The sequence below is a fragment of the Vicugna pacos genome, chromosome 12 (genome assembly GCF_048564905.1).
Source record: "Vicugna pacos chromosome 12, VicPac4, whole genome shotgun sequence".
Classification (NCBI taxonomy): Eukaryota; Metazoa; Chordata; class Mammalia; order Artiodactyla; family Camelidae; genus Vicugna; species Vicugna pacos.
Window position 1 is genome coordinate 41,791,092 of NC_132998.1, and position 23,837 is coordinate 41,814,928.

At 33.5% G+C, this 23,837-nt stretch overlaps 1 protein-coding gene across 13 annotated transcripts in view; it reads left to right on the plus strand.

Annotated features, from left to right (window-relative positions):
- MGAT4C (MGAT4 family member C) overlaps window positions 1–23,837 on the plus strand; it is a 338,576-nt gene that overhangs the window by 130,781 nt on the left and 183,958 nt on the right. For 3 of the 13 annotated variants that reach the window (XM_072973285.1, XM_072973286.1, XM_006197876.2), the window contains exon 1: window positions 18,913–19,066. The exons of the other annotated variants lie outside the window; for them this stretch is intronic. The gene's annotated coding sequence lies outside the window, so the exon portion shown is untranslated. Of the gene's footprint in view, window positions 1–18,912; window positions 19,067–23,837 lie in introns of those variants that run through there. 13 annotated transcript variants of the gene reach the window in all.

The following is a 23,837-nucleotide window of genomic DNA, read 5'->3' on the forward strand; positions in this document are numbered from 1 at the left end:
AAACAAAAAATAAATAGTATAATAATGGATAGAAAACTGTGTGAATAATTATCTTCAATGTAAATGAACAAAATAATCTAATTAAAAACAAAGATTGCCATAGTGGTTAAACAAAGAATGACCCAATTATAAGCTGTTTCTAAGAGGCACACACTAAACATAAAGGCATAGAAAAGTTAAAAGTTATAATGGGGGAAATGACGTATTTTGTAAACAAACTGTAAGGAAGCTTGAGTGGGTTTAATAATTTCAGACAAGGCTAACTTCACAATTACTTTATTATAACTCTACCATAAAGAGTATTAACAAAGATTTGCTGAATGTCATTTCACCATGATAAAGGGTCAGTGTATCAAAAAGGCTAAGAAAACCCAAATGTTTAAACTAGTAACAGAGGTTCAAAATATTAGTAGTAATAGATAAAATAACAAGAGAGAAATAGACAAATTTATGTAACAAAATATAACAGCCATAAATCAGAAAAAAGGCTCTAAATATTTTTATATAGGAACATTTTTGAAAGGATATACAAGAATCTGTTAGTAAAGCTGTTTTTCTGGAATGGAGGCATGGGTCCTAAATAGAATGGAGTTTTAATTCTCATCATATATTAATTTCATATTTTTCAAATATTTTATAATATACAGATTTTATAATACAAACATTGTGAAAAAAAAGTCATTCCTTCTAAAAAAAAAAAAACAAAAAAAACCTCATTTTATATAGCCTGAACCATGCTTTTTGTTTCCTTTAGCAATAGTAGTTTCAGCTGACACTTACTAGAGAATACTTAAGTGCCAGTGTAATTCTCTCTTATTGCTGTCTGGGTTGAAAGCTTTCCTCTCAAATTACCACAAACTTAGTGGCCTAAAACAACACAAATTTAATACTTTATAGTTCTGGATGGCTGAAGTTTAAATGGGGTCAGTATAGCTGTTTTTCTTTTGGAGATTCTCGGGGAGAATCTTTGTCTTTCCCAGCTTCCAGAAGTTGCCTCATTGTATGGCTAATGGCCCTACTTACTTCAACCTCTGCTTCCACCTGACCCTGACCCTTGTCCATTCCTCTTCTCAGCACCTTTGTTATTGCCTTGGGCCAACCAAGATAAGTCAGAATAATCTTTCCATTTCAAGAACCTTTATTTAAATCACATTTGCAAAGTTCCTTTTGCCAAGTAAGTTTCCAGCAGTTAGGACAGAGATGTCTCTGGGGGCCGTTTCCTGACCTTTACAGGTAAGCATTGTGCTAGTTGCTTTTCATTCTTCCTTTCATTTAATCCTTGCACAGTCCTTATGAGCTGGGCTTTATGCAATAGAGGAAACAATTTTAGAGAGATGAAGGAGCTCTCGTGGGGCTGCAGAGAGACTGAGCTGAGAAACTGGGAAATGTGGAGTCTGTCTGAATGGCTCTAGAACCTTTTACTCTTAACCATTATACTATATACTTTCATTATTATTATTTTAGGTGTATATAATTCATGATATTAGCTATTAACAGTCATTTTAATTTTCAAGTGACACTTACTATTTGTTCTGAATAATACATGTGGTACTATATTAAATTAAGCCAAGATGGATGAACTATTGTCTGTAGATCAGTTTTGTTTTCCTTGAACAATTTTATCAACTCCTTGAAACAACTTCAGTTTCCCAAGATCCAAGCAGCTGTACCAAAGTGTCTGTGAGCCTCTTACCATGCTCATCTACACTTCAGCCAATCTTTGCTATCTGATAACCCAACACTTTTCTGTTAAGAGGAATTTTTGTAATTCTGTAACTGTTCACTTTTCTCGCATTCTTCTTTTCACAGAATGGCGTTGACTCTTCTTTTCACAGAATGACAGAAATTCATTTTCAAGCCCACTTATATATTATGCCCTGGCATGTTGGAGACAAACCACTGACCCCAATGTTATTTTTCACCTTAATGTAATAGGCTGACTCCAGCAAGTCTGGGTATATAATATGAACAGAGGATGGCTAAGCATTCTTATGTAAATACAGGTTTTCCTTCTCATTCAGTTCCTGAAAACTCACTTTTGGAATATGCCATTTGTAAATCTGCCAAGGAATTCTTGCTTATGATTAGCTAGGCTTTTTATATCATTATTTGGTGCAAAGCCTCAGTAGACAAAAACTTTCAAGGGTTTAGTCCATGACATTGATGTGGTTTTGGAACTGCCCACTTTGCTTTGTATTACATTCAACTTATATTTAATACTAACTTCAGTGGGAGGAATAGATAGATATATATATATATAAATGGAAGCCACTTTTAAAAACTAGAATATCTTAGGTACACACACAAAAAACTATTGGAGTCTTTTATCTTTAGAGCTGCATAAAATTTTTGCTGAATTAAAACTATTTGTGGTTTTCATGATATTTTGGAATTATTGATAACTCACAGCTAAGTCCTCTTTCCTTCTCAGTGTGTTTCACTGTAGGTTATCATGTACAATTTATATGCTGATGAATCTCCAAATTTGGACTGAAGTCTAATCTCCTTTCTTCAAGTTTCACACTTGTATACTCCAATTTTCACTCAAAATTTCCAATTACCTATCTCACATCCACACATAAATTCAATGTTACCAGTATATATTCATCTTTCATTGCTTTCTATCGTAATAAATGGTATCAGTCAATTTTCTTGCCATAAACCTGGGAAGCAACATTGATGTCTTCTTCTCCTAAATATATTTAATTAACAAATACTTACATAGTTCTCCTTAACTTCTAGTCCTTGTTTGAAGAGCTTTATATTTTATTTAATTCACATAAAGTACCAGTGAAATAGATACTATTATCATTCTCATTTTATAAATAAGGAGACTGAAACACAGAAAATTTAATAACTAGCCCAAGATCACACAACTTAAATAATGAAGTCAGGATTTGAACCCAAGAAGTCTAGGGTTAGAATCTGTACCTTCAACCAGCATACTATGCTATAACCAGGAAATTAATCTTGCCAAGTGAATTTTTCAAATATTTCTCCAACCTAACTACCAACGTGCTATCTACTCCGTATTTTACAACTACTAAAAGCCTCCTAACTCACGCTTTCTTTTCTTTGTAGGGAAATAGGAAGTGATTAATTGACAATTAGCATTTAAGAAGAGTTTTGTTGTTGTGTAAGCAGGAGAGATTCATTATCAAGGTAACCTGAGATCAGATTCTCTGACCATCTGTGCAGTGAATGCATGGATTTATTTCAGATATCAACATTGAATTCTTTTTTTACTTGAGGTCAAGTTCAAAGAGATAAATAAACTTTCAAATAACTTAGATGAAGGAAAAAAAATACAATTCTTAACAGTATGTGGTTCCTCAGAAGTATTAAAGATAGAGTTACCATTTGATCCAGCAATTCCACTTCTCATACATATCCAAAAAGAATTGAAAACAGGAGCCCAAACTGATATCTGTACACCAATGTTGATAGCACTGTTATTCACAATAACCAAAAGATGGAAGCGATGCAAATGCCCATTGATGGATAAATGGATAAACAAAATATGCAGACTTCAAAAGAAAGGAAATTCTTACACATGATACAACATGGATGAAACTTGAAGACAATATACTAAGTGAAATAAACCAGACACAAAGACAATTACTGTATGATTCCACTTATATGAAGTACATGGACTAGTCACCTTCATAGATACAGAAAGTAGAATGGTAGTTGTCAGGGACTAGGGGGAGAAAGATAAGGAGAATTATCTTTTGTTTGATGGGTACAGAGTTTCAGTTTGGGAAGATGAACAAATTTTGGAGAGGAATGATGGTGATGGTTCTACAACAATGGGAATGTGTTTAATGTCACTGAACCATTTAACTAAAAAATGATTAAAACAGTAAATTTTATGTTATATACTTTACCACAATAACAACAATACAGTTCTTAAGGGAATACAAGAATAGTTGAATAACACTTTCAAAAAAGGTGGAAACAAAGGAGGTTCAAAAATGTGAAGAGCAGTTGACTTTCAGTGCAGTCCTTTCCCCATCAATATAATCTAGATCCCATCATGTCTTACTTCAAATATTCAAATATTCACCTGGGGGCAGTGAGTCTTTGAGAAGGTGAGGTCATTTAGTATGAAGGAGATAGTGCTCTTTGCAAGGCAGTTCCTCTGAGAAATGAGGGGGTAAGCAGAAATTAATGGACATCTCTAATACAGCTGACATCCAGCTGCCCCCCAAAAAACCCACAAACAAACAAACAAAACAAACTAAATTGCAGTTTATAATTGATTTAGTACTGAGAAATTGCCTTTGTCCTGAGTAGCACTGCCTAAAATGTACTAACAGTTACATTTTATGATTGTAGTTAATTGAGATTTTTTGACTACTCGCAAGAAATGTCAGTAGATCTTAGGGAGCAAAACTAAACATAAGAAAAAAAATCAAGAGTAAATCTTATTTAAATACTTTTTTGGAAAAATATAGAAATAAATCCTATATCTCAATATTAAAATAAAGACAGATGTACAAATCAGATAACCTATTCAAGGATATTTTAAGTCACTTAGTGATATAAAAAAATTTATGCATGTTCTTTCCAAACAAATACAGTATAAGGACTTTGTGCTCTTTTTTTACAGTTTTTTTAAAGTACTCTTACTAAGAGCTTGTGATTATCTGCTAAAAGTTCACAACCATTAAATAAATGGTGTGGAGTGAATAAAAACAGCATGGTGTGAAAATGAAAAAACATGCATACATATAGTTATATATATATGATAAAATATATACAAAAAGCTAGTGTGGTGTGTGTTTGTGGGGAGGGGAGTAGTAGTTAAGTGGGGGACCGTAATGTTTTCTCAACTTGTGAAGGTAAAACAAACTGAAAAAATGCACACACATACAAAACACACACACACAACTTAGTTTTTGTTTTCAGTGTGTGTGTGTGTGTGTGTATAGTGAGTGTATATATTTATATGTGTGCATGTGTGGGTATATATAAATATATGTGTGTATATATAATGGATGTATAGTTACAAGTATTTATACATAAAATTGTATACTTACAATGTAAAGTACTTATTATTCAAGGCTAACATATGTAGCCATTTTTCTAAGCATCTTCTCCAAAGATAACCCTTAATGCTTCAGAGCCAACCTCATCAGAATAACATAGGAATGTCACAATGAATATCAATATATTCTAATTCCCCCAAAGATCATATATATTTAACTGTGACAATGTTACTTATATTTTGGTGAGAAAAATTACTCCAGAGATAGTCAGCAATTTCATTGACTGTTTTCAATAAATATGTTTGTGTCATTCTATGAATTTTACAAGTAAAAACCCAGCTCTAAGGCCTGAACAGTCTCTTCCAACACAAAGAAAAGTTCAAATTTTATCCTTACAAATATGTTACCTCTGTTCTGCCTGCAGTCAGTTGTTTGCCAGCCAAGGCTTGTATATCGGCTTGTAAAATCTTTTGATATCTTCATATCTTTCAATTCAGTTTTATGATTTATTTACATCCCTTCCTTGAGTTATTACATTCTAATGCATATACAAAATATTTGAGAAGATAGCTCAAAACTAAGAAGGTAATAAATATAAAATGTAAAATTTTAATTAAAATACAGAATAGTATTTACTAGGTACTCTCAAAATACAAAGATCTAGACCCGTATTTCTGATTTGTGGTTTTACCAGCCAATTTATGGGTTAGTTTATAACCTCAAGTTACTTTTAAAAAAATTTACCTATATATAAAATAAAATCTTTTAAACCAATAGCAGAGTTTTCACAAGCAACATAACCATGTGGGAATAAAGTTAAGAACTATCCTATATGGTAATTAATGGGTCAAAGTTTTGAAATACAATAATAAATAAAGCATTTTAGCCAATGTTTTATATATATATTAAAATGGCTTATCTTTCCTCTAATTCTGACATCAGGTAGAAGTTACTTCCCAAAAGAGTTATAAAATGCAAATTATATAGAAAATTAGGAAATTAAATATAAATAGCTACGTCATGCCAAAGACTTTAATCTTACATGCATATTTTGTGTAGTGTACTGAAATGACTAGACATTTGTTTAGTTTACAAAACCATATTGAATGTTTAACCTAGTAAGCGAAGCAGGCAAATGGTCTTTTTTCAAGGACCTTATATTCTAGTAAAATATACAAACAGTTAAAAAGCCACAAAAATAAATATATTTACTGCAATGATAAATACAACAAAAGAAAGGTACCTAGACTAACAGAACATATAATAGGGATTTGACTTAATTCAGGAGGTCAAGGAAGACTTCTCTGAACAGCAGATGGCTGACTGGATGAGTAGATACATCTAGATAAAGAGGAAGATGGAGTAGGTAGCAGAGTATTTAGACAGAATACAAAGACCTAAGGCCAAAAGATGTAACATGATTATGAGTGAGTAACAGAAGTTTCAAATGACTTTTTTTGTGATAACAAGGAGTAATATGAAAAGAAGAATGGGTAAAGTCAGAAGAAACTGTCTGGATTTACAAGCAGGCCCTGTAGCAAACCATATTACGACAAGAAATGGGACTAAAATGTATCATTTGAGATGGAGAAGAAAGAGAACGAGAGTGAGGTCAAGAAGGCTGGTAGCAGATGAGGTTAGAGAGATTGGGGCCAGATCAGACAGGACATTGTAAATCATCCTAGAGAGATTCCCCCTGTTTTTTTTTAAATTTAAGTATAGTCAGTGTACAATATTGTGTCAGTTTCTGTTGTATAGTGTAATAATTCAGTAGTACATATACATATAGTCATTTTCATATTCTTTTTCATTAAAAGTTACTACAGGATATTGAATATAGTTCCTTGTGCTATACAGTATAAATTTGTTGTTTATCTATTTTATGTAAACTGGTTAGTATCTGCAGATCTCTTTTTAAGCAAGAATCCCTGAAGGATTTTAAACAAGGCTTGGAGACAGTAGGAGTGGGAGGTTAAGGATCTGATACACTGACATTACATGTCCCATTCACTGTGATTCTTATTCCTCTCCAGAGCAGATCCAACACTAAAGCACAACACACTTCTGGTATGCCTCTCAATTCATCATGAACTAGGTTACATCTAATCAATCCAAAATGATTCAGAAGATGCTTAAGAGTCTTGCTATGCTTCTTGGTCTTGATAGTGCATACTGAAAATCAATACAGTGCTATAGATATAAGCTGGAAAATATTGCTGTAAACCAGTCACAACATTGCTATATATCTTAAAAGTTGCTTTTCTCAGGAAATTGCTTCTAATAGCTTGCTAATTTTTGTTTTGTTTTGTTTTGTTTTCCTATTAATACAAGTACAAAACAAACATTTGACATTTCAGCCTTCTAGGTAAATTTATGCTTATCTTAACTGACCAATATGACAATTCACCTGCTATATTTTATTTAGTGTTTCAAATTCTCCCTTGAATGAGAGTTCTTTGAGACCAAAGTGAGTCATGTTCATATTTGTGTCATAGTGATTAACACAATGTCAGACCATCAATATTTTTTGATTGGAAAAATGAATGGAAAGAAAATGGATACAATTTCTTGTATGTATATTCTCCTGCAATATTTCACTAATTCTTAAAATGTCACATCAATTCAATAAATATTTAATGAGTGTGTATTCCATACAAGAATGTGTTAGGCAAATATTTATAAGTTCCTCACAGTTGTTTTCAGATGTGTCTTCTACAGATAGTTTTGTTGAGAATTATCATAGTTTTATCACATACCTCATTAACCCTCCTGGATCTATTGAATATTTATAAGTACTTATAAATTTAATGAATAAGCTTTCCTCTTTAATTAAAACAAAACAAAACAAAACCTATATACAGTTGGCCCGTGAACAACACGGTTTGAACTGAGTAGATCCATTTACACGTGAATTTACTTCAGCAGTACATTCACTGGTACATTTAGATGACTGACATTAAAAGTGATTATTGATATAATTGGATTAATATCTATCATATTTGTTGATGTTTTGCATGTGTTTCCCTTGTTCTTTGTTTCTATTTTTGTCTCCTTGTCTTTTTCTGCTTTTCTGGTTAACTGAGCATTTTATGATTCAACTTTATCTCCTTTCTTAGCATATTAGTTTTTTTTTTTTTATTGGTTTTAGTCATTGCCCTTAAGTTTACAATATACATTTACAGTTAATTCAGGTCTACTTTCAAATGGATTATGCCACTTCATAGATAGTATATATGCTTTATAATCACAAAATAATCCTAAAATCTCCCTTCCATCCTTTGTATCAATGCTGTCATTCACTCACTTATACATAAACACACATATTTTATCCATGCATCTACCTATAATGTATATATATCTATATACACACACATATATATGACCATACATAATCAGATCCATTATTATTTTGAATAAACTGTTATCTGTAAGATCAGTTAAGAATAAGGCAAAAGGAAGTTTTTATTTTACCTTTACTATTTCTTCTACAATGGTTTCCTTTCTTTAAGTAGATCTGAATTTCTGACCTATATGATTTTCCTTCTTTCTGAAGAATTTCTTTTAATATGTCTTGCAAGGAACGTCTACTGGCAACAAATTCCTCAATTTTTGTTTGTCTGAGCATGTCTTTATTTCTCCTCCATTTTTGAAGGATGATTGCCAGGGTACAGAATTCTTGTTTGTTTGTTTGTCTCAGCAGTTTAACCATTTTACTCTACTCTCTTGTTGCCTCCATGGTCTGAGGAGAAGTCAGATGTAATTCTTGTCTTTGTTCCTCTACATGTAAGGCTCTCCACAACCAGCTTTTTACAGGAAATTTTTTTTCCTGTAGTTTGAAAATGATGCCCAATTGTTGGTTTTTAAGTCATTCATCTTGCTTGGTGCTAGGCTTCCTTATGATTTATGGTTTGGTATGTGACATTAAGTTGAGGACATTCTCAGCTATTATTGCTTCAGATATTTCTTCTGTTTCTTTTTCATTTTCTTCTCTTCTGGAATTCCCACTATGCATGTGTTACATTATGTGTATGCTTATGTAGTTCTCCCACAGTTCTTAAATATTCTAATTTTTTCCCACATTCTTTTTGATTTTCCCTTTTGGAGGTTTCTTTTGAGATAGTTTCAAGTTCAGAGATTCTTTTCCTGTTATATCCAGTCCACTAATAAGTCCATCAAAGACATTCTTCATTTCTGTTATAATGTTTTTAATGTTTTTTATTTCTGTTTGGTTCTTTCCTAGAAATTTCAGCTCTCTGCTAACATTACCACCTATTCTTGTATGCTGTTTACTTATCCGTTAGATTCCTTAGGGTATTAATCATAGTTGTTTTAAATTCCTGGTCTGATAATGACAACATCCCTGCTGTATCTGAGTAGTTTTGATTCCTGTTCTGCTTCTTCAAACTGTTTTTTTTTTTCCTTTTAGTATGCCTTGTAATTTTCTTGACAGTGAGACATGATGTGCTAGGTAAAAGGAACTGCTGTAAATAATCCTTTAGTAATGTGGCTGTACAGTATGGGGGCAAGGGAGCCATTCTATAATCATATGATGAAGTCTGAGTCATTTAGTGAGTCTGTGCCTCTTGACTGTGACCTTCACCTGCACTTCTCGATCCTGCCCCTACCCCCGTAAGTGGGTTAGCATGGTTGGAGGAGGCCGGAGCTGGATATTTCCCTTCCCCCAGATCCGTTAGGCTCTGATAAAAACCAACACAGATTAGAGTCTGTGACTGTTTTCTCCAGTAGAGACACCTTGTTAAGAACAAAATGCTCTATTTTGCTTCAGAATGATTGTTGTCCCTTTCCGTGAGCCTCTGGCAGTTCCTCAGTTACAGTTCAGGTTCTCCTACCCCAGCACTGGTTCCTGAATGTGTGTCAGTTTGCGGGTTTCTGCTCTGGTAAGTTGTGAGCCTCTGTATCTGCCTATCAGTCCCTCCAGTTTTGGAGGCAGCAGTTTTCCCTAAGACCTCACTTCTTTGATGGATCTAAGAAAAGTTGTTGATTTTTTTTTCAATTTGTTCAGCTTTTCACTCACTAGAATGAAACGGCTAATTCCAAGGTTCTTACAGGTTAGACTGGAAACCAGAAGTCCCTTCAGCTATTTCTTTGAAATCCTGAATGCAATATTTTTGCCTTTGGTGTTTCCTATCAGTTCAATAGAGTATATCGCATTTAAAACTTAACACTTGTATTATTTATTAGTATAGGAGGAGGAGGGGGCAATTCCATTTCTTTACATAACTTTTAGTTTCCCTTCCCTTTTAAGTGCCTCATTTTATGTCCTTAGTTTTCTACTACTTTTCCCTAATTTGGACTTAAACTCTCTCAGAAAGTTATACTTCCCTTCAATTTTTAAAACAATCGAGTACCCTTTTTTGTAGGTTTTTTTTTTTTTTAAGTATCCTTCCTGGAGAATGCTGTCTTTCTTTTCTAATTTGTACATGATTACTCTCTAGGCCTGCTACCTAGCTGTCATCCTAAGATTGCTTTCAGCATCATAATCAACTGGAAAATTCTCGTGACCACTCTCAAGTGTTAGATAACCAATTTCCTAAACTCATATTTTTCTCTTTCTTGCTTCACCCATTGCTCTGTTGGAGCACATCCTGCAACAGCTTCCCGAGAAAGGGTGTGGAAGGTGACATTTCTATGAGTTTGCATGTCTGCTGATGTCCTGACATTGTTATAGTCAATGACTATAAATTTCTGTGTTGAAAGTAACTTGTAAGCATCCACTGTTCCATTGTTTCTTTTCTCAGTTTGGTTGTTGAAAAGTCTGGTGCTGGTCTAATTCCTAAATTTTTTGATGCAACTAGTTTTTTCTTTACTTCAGACTTGAAAGATCTCTTTATTCCCAGTGATTTTAAATTTCATGACAATGTGTTTTGATGTGAGTCTTTTTCATTCATTTTGTCAGGTTTCCCATAGGTCCTTTCAGTATAGAAATATATGTCCTTCTAGGACTTTCATTCCACTCACTGCATAAGGCAGAAAAAAATGACTCTGTCTTCATTTTGGAAGAATCATTGTGGAGGGGTTTGGGGTCCCAAAGGGCTTTTTTTGCCAGCTTGCCAACATTTCCATAACAGGCAGTTTTGATCTTTCATTAGTCGCAGCCAAAAACAAATGTACCAGGAGCAGGTAACCTCTAGCAGAAAAAAAACAATTTCTTGATATCTCCTATATTTTCACATTGTCCACTTTGTGATTTTTTTCTGATTTAATGTAAAAAAGAACTAATATGTTTTCAGGTCTACAGTTTCAAAGATAAACTGATAGAGATGATTGATAAATTTGCCAGTTATATCACAGACTCTTAAGTCACACCCACATGTCATTTATCTTGACAAAGTTTAAGGTTCCTATAGCCTTGATAGTGATCCTTTACCTCTGGTGAGTTCATGGATTAAGTTGAATAATGAGCTCTTGGACAACAATCAACCATGATTTGATCAAAGGACATTAATTCATGTTGCCTCTCAACAATGTCCTGAAACAATGGCTGTAATTTAACTACTCTTTTTTTTAAGACGGCTAGAAAGAACACCCCCACCCCGGCATTTCCTGTTGTGGTCACCCTGGTTGTAGGAGTACACTGTTACTGAATCACTTTAGGTAAAGTGTAGTGGAAGATACATTTCCTAATAGTAGCTAATAGCAAAACAGTGAAAACGTACATGAATACAAAGGAGGTTATTTAACAAACCTTGAAAAAGTAACAAAGATAAAGAAAGTTATTTTGGTCCTACACTGCTGAAGACAAGGAAGCCCTGAAAAAAAGCTAAAACAATATCAGGTGAGTAGTTGAAAAACACCTGCTATTTACAGATTATTATGAATCAAAGATAAATTGATTTTAAAATATAGATATTGTAATAATAAATGTAGGGAGAAAGAAACTGACTATATATATTACAGGTATACATAGTACTAAATGAGACACCTAAAATAATCCTTAGACTTCTTCAGAGCCTATAAGTAGCTTCCTACTAAATGTCAAACAATTATTTAAGTTTTTTATTACATTTACTTAATTGTATACACAGGAAGATAAATATATGTACTTCATATATATAAAAGACTATAATAAAGGATAGTATTCCCACTTGTATCTTTAGAAATGTGTTATAGTCCAGCTTAATATTATACTTTGTATTATATATTTTATTTTTATTATGGATGATACTTAGTGATGAATCATGAAGAAGAGTTCTGCTATATGCTTGAGCAAATATAATTAAATGAATGCATATCTCAGACACAGAGCTTGGTTTATAACTATAATTCTATGAAATCATAGAGGACTATAGAAAAGTCTATTATTTCTGTCATCTGTCATTTCTGTTGGTTTTCACAGATTCTAGTCTCACACAGATACAGATACTGGGATTTTTTCCATTCCACACAACCACCATCCACTTAAGAACCATCCTGTGTGTCAGTGGGCTTGTACGCATCCTGGACCTTCGAAAAAGAGAATTTTGGTTTAGGGCACTCAGTGTGAGTCTCAGTATTGTGTTCTGGCAAGAGAGGGCATTGCTTGTGCCAGATCGTGTGTGGAAGATACCTTGTTTCACCAGTGCGCTGGTCTATAAGTGTTGTCCTTGCAGTTCAAGACTCTTTAGGACTAGCGTCCAATGTTGCTGGGCAGTCTCTGAATGCTGAGTCAGCTCCTGTTCCCATCACTCCCCTACTTCTTGTCCTTTTATTTAATTCAGCCCCACTGACCATGCTCCATTGCACTTTCCTTCTCAGACTTATCAGACAGGTGATATTCCTCTCTTTACCTTGGTGATGCAGAGTAATCTGGATTTTTTTCTTATTCATTCTCTAAAGTATTATTTGACATATAAACTATGCCCTACTTCATTCACAGACAACCTCACTGGTGGAAGGGGCCAGGTAGTTCTCTGGGGTCTCTCTTATTATAAGGGCACCAACCCCAATTGCAAGCCTCTACCCTCACAGCTGAATCACCTCCCAACGGGCCCATCTCCTGATACCATCATATTGGCATTAGCTTTCAACATATGATTTCGGGGGTGGGGTACAAATATTCAGTCTATAGCAGGGCCCTCTATTTTGGCATTTCGTAGTTAAGATTCATATAAACAGTTCTGATTAAAAAGTACTGGCTTAGAATGTAAATTTAAGAGCCCTTTTGAGAGTCTTAACATTGACCTCTCTTGGGAACCTGTTGCAAAAACCAAACCAAACCAAACAAACAAATTAAGATAATCAATTCAGATGTTAAGCATATTGTCTAACACTTAGTAAATACTCAAACCAGTGATGATGATAATGATATTTTTCTTTCTTTTACTATTATAATAATTTTAATTCTCCTTGTAGTAATGTGGATTCCTCTGAATGATTTGAAGAGTCTACTACAAAGTTATGGCATGGTAGAAAACCATATAATGACTAGTAATCTGTTTCTCCTTATCTTTCATATGTAAACATCCATATGTGTGAAGCAATATTTTGAGCACAATGTGTTTTACATGAATAACCCCTTTCTCTTGTCAAATAAAAGGTGGTTGTGTTCAGATGTCCCTCATCAAGATCCTAAATTCATTTCTAAGTTTTTATGAGATTAATATTGTTCCATGATTGTCAAGACAGAGGTAGTAGTCCTCGATTTGATTTAATTTGAGTAACATGAGACAAAAGGCAAGGAAATTGAGGTGGAAGGAAAGAAGTCAGGAATGAAGTTGTGAAGTTGTATGACAAGGCAACATTTATTTATAAGAAAGCAAGTGAAGAATCCTTAATTAAGAAGTAGTGTGAAAACACAGAAATTGTAGTTATTCAGAGAACATGGTGGAAAAAAATTCGTTTTGCCTACTGATTTTTAGGTCTTTTACAGAGATTAATCATGATGCTCAAAAGAGATCTAGAAAATAAGTTAGAGCATATATTCAATTGAGCTATCTTCCAATAATAAGTTAATGATTTCTGTTTGCATTTAAAAATAGTGTTCTGAATCACTAAAACAGCATGGGCTTCTTACCTTCACATCTGAGAATTCATATTTCTTTAACATACAAGAGAAGAGACCTTCCTTTATCTGTATTTAATCATTTTCTCCTTCTCTAGAGTAAAATTTACTGACAGATAAACATAGTTAAACGTCTTGGGGATATTTATTCTCAGAAGAGAAGGTGATATGGCCTAAGAATTCTAAGTATTTTCAAAATTGTATCTACACAGGAAACAGAAATAAAGATAATGTACTAAAGCTGCCACACAATAGATTTAAGGTAGACATAAAGAAAAGAATGACAGTGAAGATGACTAAGTACAAAACAGGAATACAAGCAAGGTCAATAAATAGATATTCTTACCAGATTCGGTCATGTCTAGAATTTAGTAGATGGAAAACGTAATTCTCAGGTATCTCTTACTGTACCACTGAGTTATCATAGGTTCATAAAGTATATTTTGAACATTGCTTGCATTTTTAAAAAGCAATATAGAAGTCTTTATGAAACAAAATAAAACCATTTATTATAAATAGATTAGCCTCTGGAATAAGTTTGGAATGAAGCACTTAGGCACTGTGTTAGCAAAAAGTAATGTCTTGAAGTGACACATTTTTAAGATGATTTAAATAATTCCTGCTTTTCAGTACGTTTTAACAAATACCCTTAACCAGTTATTCTTTTTAGACTGAAAAGTTACCTGATAGAAGCATTCACACACATTAATTCTTTATATACTTAACGTATTATATTTCTTTAAATAATAACAACAAACAACAGAATGAACTAGTGTATTAAGAGTGTTAATGGCCACATAAACAGAGCTGCCATCTTGTGGATACTCGGCAATGAGCCATTTGTTGATGCTGTAAGACCCAGTAAAATGCTGTATTCTAATATTCCTAACTGCTCGGAGTGAGTAGTAAGTAATGTTCAAAACCTGTTTCAATTTCCAAGTCCTGCCTATAAAGTTATCACCTGAAGGACATGTTCATTTCTTCCAAAGTTAGCATTAACCTAAACCTTATTAATATGTAGGTTGGGAAACATTGGAGGATGGTTTCTCCAGTTTAATTAGCCTCTATGCTGATTTATTTTGATAATATAAATAATTAGTTTAACCACAGAATTGATGTAACAGAAATAATTGTCAGGCAATTAAGTACTGCACTGCTTTCAACTCCTGGGAAATATATAGTATGTAAATATAGTAATAAAATTGAGATGTACTTGATTTGAAGTACAAAACATCTTTTACTTGATTTGTGAAAAATATTTTTATAGATTCGAAGTTCTTCATATCAGAAAACATTTACTAATATAAATTTACTCAAAATAAAGCCTAGATTAATTCCTGTGTTTTTTCCCCCTTTATATTGAGCCCCTACATGGTTGTAAAAGCTAAAATATTTGTCTGTTCTCTGGAATTCACAAGTGTCAGCAGGCCATTGTAGTGAGAGGAATGTAATAAATGATGAAAGTGTTGGCAAATTCAATATAAAATGTGCTGTTTGTTATTTTTCTTCTTTATGAAATTGTATATTTTTTAAATTCTAGAAAAAATGTATTTAGCTTTTCTACATATATATCATAAAGAGTGCATTAAAAACAAAACATTAACCATTCTTTTTTTTTTTTTTTTACATTCCCTTAATGTTTTATCATTTTTGTGTGTAGGATTTTTTTTTAACATTAAGTAATGAGGTTGGATCTCTTACTAGTAATATTTTATGATAATAATAAGAATTTTTATGTCTTATCATCAGTGTTCATGTTACATATTCACTATCTTATTTTTGGCTTTAACCCAGATGTATGTGCAGACTGATGTTCAAGTATCATTAGACTTTCCAAAAGGACATTCTGCAAATAAATCACCAAAGGGACCTGACCTTTAATAGCTCTGCTCTTCTTCAAGAAACACTATCAAAGAATTACTAAAACTTTCATAACTTCCACTCATTAATTTCGGATGACTACTGCCCACCATAAGGAAATACAATTTTTCTGTTCTTACATGTAAAATACTATACTACAGTAATCTCACTGATTTCCATATATCATATATTATGTGCTATAGGTTTCTGAAACTTCCTTAAGTGTGCAGATGTAATTATTTCAAACTAAAATATAAATTGTATCCTAATGAATTACAATAAAATTTAAAATTGAATTAATATATGGAAAAGGATTCATTCATTATTGTAAGCCAGCTTTATTTTTAAATAGTTCTACCACATTTTCCTTCTATCCTATTCAGTCTCCTAGGAATTAAATAATATCCCATCTATTTTTCTATTTTATACACAATTCAAACATTTATGCTTTCATATTTAACAAGTGAACTCCCTTAAAATTTTACTGATGCATTAATTAGTCTTGATCTTGTGTAACAGGTAAGCACAGAAATCTGTATTCTTAAAAAAATCTTATCTGCATATTTTAATAACACAAAACTAGAGCTCTTTATCAAGATACTAACTTACTAATGGATCATGTTAAGATCTAGGTATTTGATACAAAATGTTTTCACAGCCTCATGAGTATTTCTCTTTCTGTCTTCATAGTGTCCCTATGTGTATGTGGCATGAAAGCACCCAAGCAAATGCAAAACAAAAACAGAAACATAATCTGAGTTTGTTAAAATCACCAGGATGTACATTTATCTTAAAAATTAACTGAATGGTATATATATCAGTATACTTTCTATGTGCAACAAGTTGTAATCTAATTTTGCTAGTTATCTATCTCTACTATTAAATATTTATACCATGGAACTTTTATATGATGTATAAATTGAAGGAGCATATTTTATTTCATAAGTAATTATTTTCTCCATGACATATCTTCTTGGCAGTTACAATGTCTGAGTGTTATCATTTGTCTACCAGAAATGCAGTTGACATTCCCATTGTCCAAATTCATCTTTCTGATCTGTAATTCAATTTTATGTCACTTTGCATGGCAATGAATCCTTTTTTTATACACATTTCTATCTAAACCCCCGTGTTTTTAGGCAGAAATAAATGAACAGTGTCTTTCACGTTGGCCCAAAGTACATTTTGACAAATAGTCTTCTTGAATCTAGATTTTTTTCATTTGACTAATATGATTAAGTTCCAGATAATACCAGGCGGGGCAATGGCTTCAAAAAGAGACAACTGAGTGAATCAGTGTTATAAATCAAGTTAATTTGAAACATTATTTTCTAGCTGAAATTTTAAGAGTTTAGAATAATCATATTTCTTCCTTCATTATTTTGAAGGTGCTAACTTGACTCTTCATTTTAAACTACCCAAATGCCTTTAAAATGAACACATTCGATCTTTTGCATAGCAACAATATTATTAATTGCATCTTATTTTATGTAGCAATTTTTATTTTATGTAATATGTTTCATACATTGCCTCATTTAATCCCTATATCAACTTTTTTTGGTGTAAGTGGCATTGCTGTTCTTACTCTATACATGAACGTTACTGATTTTCTGAAGTTCTTACAGATAGTAGGTGATGGAGCCAGATCTGAAGGCTGGAGCTTTTGAACCCAAATTTAGAACCCGTACCCTATACGCACACCAACTTGCTACTCAGAGTAATCAAATAATCAAACCAACAGTCATGAAAGTCAGAACTCGGAAGGAAATACTGAATGTATGGTCTGTGAAATGTCTTTTCAGGTATTTTCAACTTTTAGAATTCTTATTGTGTCATACAATAAAACAGTTTTTTGTTATTGGAAATGTGAAGGGATTATAACAACTATTTGCCTTGAATCCATTATTCAGAAGGACATGAACCAACCTAATGGCACACAGGGGCACTGTTGGTGACCTTCCTTTCCCTAAAGGTGGGGATGAATGCTGCGAATTTCTCTCCCTCTCTCTCCAGGAGGGTGTACCATTTGCATGCTGAGCTGCACAGCTTTCAAAGGGCTTGCCCTGGGGTCTGACTGGGCTGGATTTAGAAGGAGCTGGTCATTGAATAGCTCTGGTAATTCTTGCATCTCACAGTTATGCGGCTGACAGCTCCTTTTGGTGGGGAAAGCTTGGATATATTTCAAGGTGATTGTAGTTTTGTCCCTCTGGCAGCAAGCTGCTGCAACCAGCTTAGCCCATTATCCTCCTCTCCCACTGGATTTAAGCCCGGGGAGAAGTCTCGGGCTTTTGTCAGGATAGAAGGTGGAAGATGGATAATTATTCCCTGTTTGTGCTCAAAGAGGACAGCACTATATTATAAAGTAGCCTTCATTTACTGAAATGGACTTGTCTACAAGTCCAGTGACTTATAAATTACTCTTTGTAAAAACCAAAATTTAACATTGTTTTTTAGTGATGTTACATTTCTAATATCTCACACTTTAAGCTTTATTTCACAAAACTTTGGAGGTACTGTTTAACATTCAGAGAGTAAAATGCATTTTCATTTTTAAATTTTATTAGAAGATTTAAAAATACACGTGGCTGCTCTGACAAATTGATTGAAAGCTCCACTGTATAACTGTGTACATTGTAATTTTTCTCAACTCGACTTTCTTCATCTCATGGGATAGTTCTGTAAAATCAAGTCAAAGTAATTAGAAAATTTTAAATTCCAAATGATGTAGTTGTATTAATGTTTGTGGAATACCTTTTATAAATACTGTTATTTAATAAACATATCTGAAAGATGAAATTCCCACAGATCCTAATTAATTACTTATGTAAGTCATCCTTAGCATATTTGGGGGGTGCTGTTTTCAGTTGGCCATCCTCCAGTAGCTCAGCATCTCCCCTTTTCAGCCAAAATTATAGTCAGAGATGAGCATTTCAATTTGCAGCTGACAGTTTAGGGTTAAGATATGATTCCAGGTAACAGAAGCCAATGAGAGTACACCCAGTTGATGTTTGTGACATCATCCTCCAGTCGGAGTACATAGAAGAGCTGAGGTAGCGTTCAGTTTCAGCCCCAGTGCCATTATGATGGATGTTTACATCTCCTCTTTGAGAGCCAATTATCTCGCTTTTGTGTGAGGCCCGGGGATCACTCAGGCTGCCAGGCTGCACACAGCACTGTTGGATGTAGCTGAACGAATTGTTTTTCCCTGTCTCTGGTAAGAGCCTCTTCTGTTTTACCTTCTCTTTCAAAATAAAGGTAGATGTGTCTAACAGGGGAAACAGTGTAAGAAACTGGTGTCAGGGTTGAACAGGATTACTATTCGGCAAGCTTTTAATCAGAGCAATGTTTAGCAGTTTTAAAGGAAGTGTGGATTGAGCAAAATGAATTGAAAAAAGCATGCTAACATGTACCTGGCAAACTAATTTGCAGTAGAAAATGAATGGCAGGTAATTCAGCTTTTCTTTAGAAAAAGGAAAGTAACTTCTATTAGGAGATTGTTATTTTGAATGTGTTTTTAAAAATTTATGTGTATGTGTTTAATACTCTGCTCCATTTCTTTATAATTTGCTATTAGCAGCAAAGAGTAGAAGTAGAAATGATCAACCAGGTGGTGTTCCTATAAATTTAAAATGAGTCAAAGTTTCTCATTGTTAAATGATAGTTCTTTGGGACAGTTTTCCAAAGTTGTACCTATACCAGAAAACAGAATTTACCAAGTGAGCAAAGGCTTTAGCTTTTGAAATGAAGTTGTAGTACTTTGCATTCATGTTTATTATTTTTAACCTGGGAAATGATAATAACAAACAGTTTTAAGGGATAGACTGTTTTTTTCTTTTTTTTCCTGGAATTGAGAGATGTTAAAACCATTGATTGTATTAGGTGCTTTTGAATGCATAACAAAATTATGTGTTTTATTTATCTGCAGAATATTTAATCCCTGAAGTTAAAGCTTTCACTTATATAATCACTTACTAGTAGTGATATTACACCTGAGGATCCTTACAGTATTGTAGCAAAACAAATATATTTACAGCTGTTGAATTACTATGGACATAGATGATTAAATCTGGCAGGAATCCTGAAAAATCAGATACAATAAAAGCTTTTAATTGACTGAGAATGTTCACATGCTACCAAATGAAGAATTCAAACACACTTTTAACTCCTTTACTATTGCCTGTTATCATGGTATAAAGCAGCAGTCTTTTGTTATCTCAAAGTTGAATGCAGTTATTTATGAAATGCAGGCACAGAAAGGTGTAAATAGCTGTTGTTTAATAACATCTCCATCTCTGCTAGGGTAATAAAACTTTTGAATCACGACTTGTCCGTCAGGCTGTGATTTGCTCACGCTTTTCAGATTTATTTTTCACTCTGCTTTAAGAGAGACTGTTTGTGCCTGTGCAAACCATGAATTTGGATAGTTAGACATCAGGGTTTGGAGGTGCTCAACTTGTGCTCAAAGACAGTGGGAGCTTCTCGACTATGTCACACTTCTCTGTCTTCTACCAGCCCAGTCCTGTTTGGCAATGCTTGATGTTAACTGTTGCTCGATTCAATTCCGGTCTGAGCAAAACTGAGTTTGTAGAAAGAGTCAGATGTGTATTAATGGCACCTAAAGAACGGAGCTTGTCATCTCAGCCAAAACAGTATATAATCTACCAACCTCAAAAGCTTACAAATGTGCATCTGGGATTAACATTTACAGGGAGATTTATGTTGGCGTATGCTGTGAATTTCAAAAATAAAAGTGAGAATCCATAAATTTTGATAACGTGAACTCGAAAGCGTAATGGTTCATTGCTTTGAGGTGGTTTTTTTTTTTCCATTAAGTACTTTAAAGTGCAGTTGAATAACCCAAGGGTATTGACTCAGTCATTTTCACAGGTGATCAATCTTGACCAAGGGAAAGCATTTGTTTCCTAACAATTAATTCTCTAAAAATCGATTTATATCATTGTGTCAACAATGAAGAAAATCTTACTCAGCTAATTAACAGTCTAGACGTTTAAAATTGTATTTTCTGCTGTGTGTAAGTGCTTTTCTCAGTATTATTGTCTCTAATCACAAACGCACTGCTTCACTGCTTTGGTAGTGATGACGGTGTTAAAATTGCTTATCTTCTTGTTTTCCTTTGAACAACTTTGTACAACATGGATATACATGATATCATCTACCTGGATGGTAGACTTTATTGACAGAAAGTTTTTGCTTTGAATTTTAATTTTTTAGAGAAAGGATGTCAGTGAGTTCATAGCAGTTTTCCAAGCCACAAACTCCCTAGAAAGAATTCTTAGCATGGGGCACCATAGGTGGAAGATGTGTGATGCTACAAGTATGGCTGTGTTACTTGCCTCCTTTCGAACACATATGTTCTTTGTCTGAGTTCAGTCATCATTTTTTTTTTGCATTTTTCTTCTCTGTATTGTCTTATCCAATTCTTTGCACCTGGTGTACCAAGTTAAATGTTATTAAGTGACAGGTTTTACAGATCTTAAGAAGAGTTGGGAAAAGTGCACAGTGATAAAAGAGATTCCTGTTACCCTTTCTGAAGTTGTCTGCATTTCCCAGAGGCTGAGGGTGATATTTTGTTTTCTTCTGAAAATTGCTACTAAAATTATGATATTATCACTTACTCCAAAATAACTCTCTTCTTTCCCTTCTTGTATGTTTCTTGTATGCTTTAAACTTATGTAAGCACCTTCATTAGCACCTTTTAGTTATTTAACACATTGTACCATTTAGTTTTCAACTTTCTCAGTTGAAGTACTTGGATATGTCATGAATTCTGTGCTTGTCTTAACAGTGTGAAATTCTGGATTTCCATGGCCAACTTTTTAGTGAAGCCCAAAATATAGTAACCACAATGTCAGCTTAGCTTAGGCTTGTATTAATATGTGAATGCATGGAGACTTAGGTGTGTATTTTATATACATGAGCATAGTGTTTATCAGCACTTTAAAAATTTAACAGTTGTTTTTGTGGGCATAATATCATTCATTCTTAATAATTGATCTGTGTTAAGTAATTGATATTATTACCTGCTAATAACACTGCTTACCTGCTGCTAAGGAAACAGAGACTAATGGTTTTAAACTTGTTGCCAGAGATCACCCAGTCAGTAAATCAGTAAATGGAGAAGACTCAGGAATGGGTTTTCAAAATTCAATGCCCCAGTCAATCAATATCTTTCTCTCTCCGTCCCTCCCACCCTCCGGATACCTGGATGTTTAACTAGTTTTTGTTGTTGTTTTTCTTGCTTTGCTTTTGTTGTCTGCTCTGTGTCATGTATTCTTCTAGGTGCTTGGGATGTATTTATCACTGAACAACATAAAATATCCTTGCTCTTGTGCATGCTGTATGTTTTCCTATATGGCAAGGTCTCCTCTGATAAATTACTAAAAATATAGAATGTATTTCAAGGTGTGGCAGAATAAAACAGAGAACTTGCTGGAAAACAGGAAACATGAGTTGAGGTATGGACTTATTTGCTTTTCTTGTGTTTCTGTGTGTCCTTAAGTTCTCAGTTATGTTCTAACCAAAATAGATTTGTAAAACTTTGCATTTGGATATTGTGAAGCTGTCAGTTATTTTATAATTTACATTTTAATCCCAAATGTGATCACTACAACTTTACAAAAATAAAATGCTTAAATTACAATGGATTCCAAAAAAAACACTTTTGGACAAAGTTATTTTGTATTGTGGAGTACATTCAAACAATCTATCTTCATACTCATCCTCTGTAATAAAGTTCTTGATGGTCATAATTCATTGAGTTTACAATTGTTTGGCTTTAGATAGAGTTTAGATAGATTAAATAGAAGAGTGAGAAATGGATGAATTTTGTCTTTGTTCGAAGTTTAAAAATTAAATTGTGTTCGAATAAAGCAGAGTAGAGAGAATCCGAAATTTTACACCCATTTTTTCAGTAGGTTGGCATATATTAATACTAGTTTCTAGGACAGTTGAACTGAAAGTGAGATTTACTACTCACTGAATTTATTTACAGATGTCCAGTGATTTAAAGGAACAAAAAAGAGAAGCCTGAAATCTAACCTCCTCAGAAAAAATCAGTCTGTACATAGAACCTATCAGTTGAAGATAAACCATTTTTAGATGGTATCATTTAATTAGCCACTGAAGAGTCTATCTAGCGACATGCACATAAATTGTAAAACAACCCAAAGTTGCCTGAACACACTTGATTTAGCACAAAATATTTTACTCTTGTTAATATTGCATAATAAGACAATTATATCCCTGAACTTAATCCCTTTGCTAATGTGCATTTGAAATGTGCAGAGTGAGGAAGTGAAATGAAAATGCAATAATTAAGAGTATGAATAGGCTAAATTCAAGGGATATTAAGCCATGGGTGTTTTGCCCAAAACAAGTTTTACAAGACACTAGGCCTTGAATTCAGCTAATTATTCCTAAGATTATTCCAGAATTAATTTTTGTGATCTATTATTTCTATTGAAGTATACGTAATTAGTTTTAATAATGTTTGTGATAAATAAAATATAAACTGACATCAAAGTGGGTGTTTTAAATGTAAAATTCTATTAAAAGCAGAGGATTACTTGTTTTGTAATACTGATTTTAGTGGCAAGGAACTGAGTGTAATATAAGGACTGTCTTGGTCACAATCCTTGTTTGAAAGTGACTCTTTGTCCTCATACCACGACACTGTAAAACTCTCAGAGGGGTACCATGGCACTTGAATCACTTTGAAAAACATATTTGGGCTAAAATAGCATATACACATTGGTACTGCCAAGTCAGAGCTGGGTGAAGTTTATAATGTGGAGCAGAGCATGGTAAAATCTGCTGTGACTGAGTGAGAGGTGTGATGGAAAGTTAAGTTCCAGCAACTCTTCTCAATTTTAAGCGCATGAGAGACTGTGTTTGGATAAGCAAAGAGTTCTGCTCAGCAGAGCCACCAGAGAGGACACTTTCAAAGACAATTTTTGTTTGCTTCC